Source organism: Schistocerca nitens, chromosome 4 (genome assembly GCF_023898315.1).
Source record: "Schistocerca nitens isolate TAMUIC-IGC-003100 chromosome 4, iqSchNite1.1, whole genome shotgun sequence".
Classification (NCBI taxonomy): domain Eukaryota; kingdom Metazoa; phylum Arthropoda; class Insecta; order Orthoptera; family Acrididae; genus Schistocerca; species Schistocerca nitens.
In genome coordinates this window covers 797,904,946-797,909,839 of record NC_064617.1, presented here as the reverse complement: position 1 = coordinate 797,909,839, position 4,894 = coordinate 797,904,946, and positions in this window count along the sequence as shown.

Genomic DNA, 4,894 nt, shown 5'->3' with positions numbered 1-4,894 from the left:
CATCTTTGGGCAGCCATAGAAACTCGCCAATCGGCAGCGATTGCAGCATGGTGTGCCCGTATAAGTTGTTTACATCCAGGTACATTATGTAACTCGAATCAAGGGTGCGTCAAACCTATCACCCATCACCCATACGTGGTTTAATTGACTCCGTTTGCTTATGGACACATTGGCAAAGTCCCCTTGCTCAGAGAAAAGAAGCATGTCAGCATCGATGAATAATTTAATGCTGCACTTCGTTTTCTTCAACATTTCGTCCCAAGACAACCTAGGTGCCGTGTAATAAAGGGCGGGATCCAGAGAATCTGTGGCCATGCATACACTCTAGAATTTCTTGAAAACGTCCACAAGCAAGGGCACATCTGTGTCCATGTAAAGCCGTGCATACTCCCCTTAAGTGGAAATATTGAATTCCCGCCAGACATTTGCGAGGTGCTAGGGTGGAGAAAAGTTTCTACGTTGTTAAGTAATTATGAGCACAACGGTAACGGAAGGAGATGATGGTGGACCCCGCTAGTTGGTAAAATAAGGAGTGCACACTCACAATAATTTAATAAACATTGTAATCTACTCAAAAAAGAGAACTTTACCGTAACAAACTACAGGAAATGGGCTTCTGCCTATATCTACGAAATGATATGAAGATTAAATATTACAATGAGATTTATTATACATCGGGACATAAATGCACATGATTGTCGACACACACAGTAAGTTAAAGGATAGGGCATACTGAAGTATTATGAGGATAAGACTTGGCTCAAGGGCAAAGGGCTCCTACTATTCTGTGATACAATAGATTGACGATAACGACTGGAGGTCCTAATGAATCGAATATTAATCTCCCGACTATGTAGCAAATGGTTCAAATGGCTCTAAGCACTATGGGACTTAACATCTGAGGTCATTAGTCCCCTAGAACTTAGAACTACTTAAACCTAACTAACCTAAGGACATCACACAACACCCAGTCATCACGAGGCAGAGAAAGACTATGTAGTAGTATCACAATTAGTAGTGGGAGCACAAATGGGATCACATGGAGAAACAAGCAAGGTGGACTTGCAGCAAAGTGAGCGCGTGTGCTGCTGAGGGATTCAGTATAAAACTGATAAGGTCCTACAATGCCGGAGCCGCAAAATACTGTACCAGTACTGAAATCTGCAGCACGTCGTTGGTAGGCAGCGTACTGATGATGTAGGCGCCGACTTCTGCCGTGCAGCAACTCTGTGTCAACCCCTGGCCGCGAAGGCTGTCCAAGAATTCTAAGTTCTACCAAAAACGGGCGACCAAGTCGCAAGCCCGTCCGACTCCGACGAAGTTCAGGTGCTGAATCCACTGCCCGCGCAATGCAAGAGCGAAGACAACATTGCTCTACTCCCCACTCTCCTCGAAAAACCGCGAATCAGCATTCCGTTCTGATGCAAAAATTGCCCCACACTGTCTCAGAACATCATTCGCGCCAATAGCGACCGTTCCCTCCAATTTCGAGCAGGGCTTTAACGCGTCAACTAGCCTCAGTTTCAGTTGACCAATCATGCCTCTGCTATTCAGCTGAGGGCATTGAACCTGACCGGCTACGAAAACAACCTGCCTAGACCACTGGCCATCCGGTGCCAGACAGTCGCACTCAGCAGGGCACAGTCCACAAGTTTTCTCTGAATCAAGAGGACAATGCAGTCAGTCGGTGCCAGGAATCTTCATTCCGGACGCGCAAGAATGGTAAACATATAAACTGTTGCAACACTCAGACGTCTGGCAGGTCATTTCGCCCTGCATACAATAGAGGAAACTCGACCGACGTCAGGCGCTTAAGCCTATTGTGTGAACCCCTCAGAATTCAGGGGATTGCAGCCCCCAACCGGAAACGCAGTGTGCCGCGTCCTCCGATGCTCGCCTCGTACAAGCCACCCAGGGAAGTAAAACAACTTGTTTAGGAGTCAAGTGAAAAGTATTTTTGAGCTGTCAGTACAAATACTCTCATTAGATTAACCTTATTCGGTCTGTTACTACTGTGCAATGACCTAGAACATTAACAAAACTGATTAAAAGTGACATGCAAAAGAGTGCATGGAACCTCTCACATTCACGGCATGCTCATACTCTGCATCCACTATGGACCACCTGTAAGGTTGCTGGAGAATGCAGTTATGTTGGGCAGCCTGGTTTCATTGAGTTTCGCCATACTATCCACACACTCATATGGGAAAACCCCATTCCTAGTCACAAGTTGAAACATTTCCTCTTTGGGAAATGCAGCTCGAGTGATATGCCTATCCTCCTGAGGTAGAGTTTCAACGAGTTTCTGGAGTGGCCCTGCATAAAACGTAGCGTATCAAGGAAGTGGAGCGTAATTGCTGGCGTCATTCGTTTGGAGAATGAAATGTATTTCTCGATGCTCTCAGGTAGGACAATGAACTGATTTTTCTCCCAAACTAAATCAGCCAAGTGCTCAATTAGAATGTGAGTGTCATACACACTTAAATTATGGAAGAAAACGGGTATGTGTCTTGGCAGCTGGTACTTCAAATTTGATACATTGTGAGCTGCACCACGGAACATCCCCGTAAGATGACAGTGGTTCCTAAAAGGAGTTTCCGCTTTTCGGCCTAATGACAGCCCACAAATATGACACTCAACCGTGTTATTATACAAATCTTCATTCTCCTTCGATTTGGCCATGGGAATGTTGTTACTGTAGAGATTATCAATCTCCCATGAAAGTTTTTCGAGTTCAGTGAGCAGCCAAACCACAAGATGATCCTCAACATAAGATTTGTAGCAGTTAAGACTGGAATCATAGGATGATACAATTTGGTATGCAGCCGCATATGGTACATGTTTTTCTGTAAAGGTGGTACATGAGGCTGTAGGTAGGGTCACCTTCACAGTCGGTCACACGAGTGAGGAGGCATTCAAAGTCAGTGTACACTACAAACAACTTTATGAATTTGTTTTCCTCAGTAGGCACCGTAACACATACTGGGTCCTTGGAAGCACAGTCTACTAGATGCGCCGCTAACAACATGTCTGAGGAAAAGGCATTGACGCACCTTAAGCAAATATGCTGCTTACCATTACGATTACTCAGTTGGGAGGAAAGGAGTTGGGACACGTCTTGATCCAAACCTAGTGATAATTATCACCTTCAGAGAAGAGCAGCATGTTTAAATACAATTCACACTCACCATCAAATTTTGAGAAATGGAGGGGCCCAACGACAATATGCTTGTCTTGCTCATCTGACTTGCTTTTCTTCTCAGGGCCATAAACATGAACCGATATTCTGGTATTCTGGGCCTCAAATTAAGGTATGTCCTGGATCTTGATGGGGAAATCGATACCATCAAAGTTATAGCACCTATGAAAATTATCTCTTATATGGTATGTACTGGGATGCTCAGGATGATCTCTGAAATTGTAATTTCTTTCGTAAACCAGGACTGACCATGCCAAACAAGCCTGATCGTTTCTATTTTCGACGTTAATGCATGCCCTCTTGTAAGATGCATCTTCAGGGAGCTTGATATAGCTTGACTCTCCATTTACCCAATCAGAGACATGCGAATGGATGTCCAGGTGTAGTATTTGGCTGAGTGCTTTAGCTGACCCTATGATCTCCGCCTCAGAAAACTGGGCCAGTATAGCACTCAAGGTGGATTTACGAAACCACTCAACGACTGGCATGCTCTGCGTTATCACGCCATTTTCCTCCCAAAGATAATGAAAAGTTGTCTCTTCAACACCAGAATCAACTTGGGGGGGGGGGGGGTGCGATAGTTCGATGCAGAGCACCGCACTGCATTTAATGGAGGGATACCACTGATCACTGACTGTCTTGAAGAGCTCCATTTCCATGACAGGAAGGCGCATCCTTAGACAACCAACAGGTTGGTTCAAATGGCTCTGAGCACTATGGGACTCAACTGCTGTGGTCATAAGTCCCCTAGAACTTAGAACTACTTAAACCTAACTAACCTAAGGACAGCACACAACACCCAGCCATCACGAGGCAGAGAAAATCCCTGACCCCGCCGGGAATCGAACCCGGGAACCCGGGCGTGGGAAGCGAGAACGCTACCGCACGACCGACAACCAACAGGGACGCGGTACTCTCCTGCCAGGTTCTCGATCCTTGTGAACGAGTTTTGCTCCTCAAAGGCGTCTGCAATAACCAAGTATTCTAACTGCGGTTGTCCTCCACAAAAAGGATGGGAGAGAGAACTGCTACTAGCCACAGGTTCTTCTCTATTACTATGAATACTATTCTGAGTCCACCCCATTGATGATGGTGTTGGGGTGGGGCAAGCTGGTATGTGCCGAGACACACGTACCTCGCGTTTACGCCGATTCTGACGAGGCTGATACTATGATGATGATGATGGAGGAAGATGTCGCAGTGTCACCGGGTCAGAGCAATGGGAACAGCCAGGCTGCGGTGATGGTTCCTGATGCTGTTGTTGCTGACCCGACCCAATAACTTGAGGGGTGGTGGTTCGTTGCTCGGCCCACAGACGCCATAGTGGGGGTGCTGGGGCGCTGGTGGCGGTGGTGGCGGTGGCGGCTGCGGCGGCGGCGGCTTCCCGCACAGTGACTAGTGGCGCCCTTATAGGCGATGCAGGTCTTACCGGGTGCCGCTTTGGGGAGGAAGAAGATATAGCTGCCACCGGTATGCGTGCCATACTGTGTTGCATCTGTGGAGATGCGACCTCTGTAGAAGAAGAGATAAAATAAATAATAGTTAAGTACATTGCTTACTGCTGCTGTCGCAGTGAATGAAAAGAGTTATAAGGTTATAAGCAGAGTGAGTAATTACCATTTTTGCTCTGGTTCCAAGGCATTAACATTTCAGAGGCGGCTCCACCACACCCTCAAAAAAGTCATCATCATCATC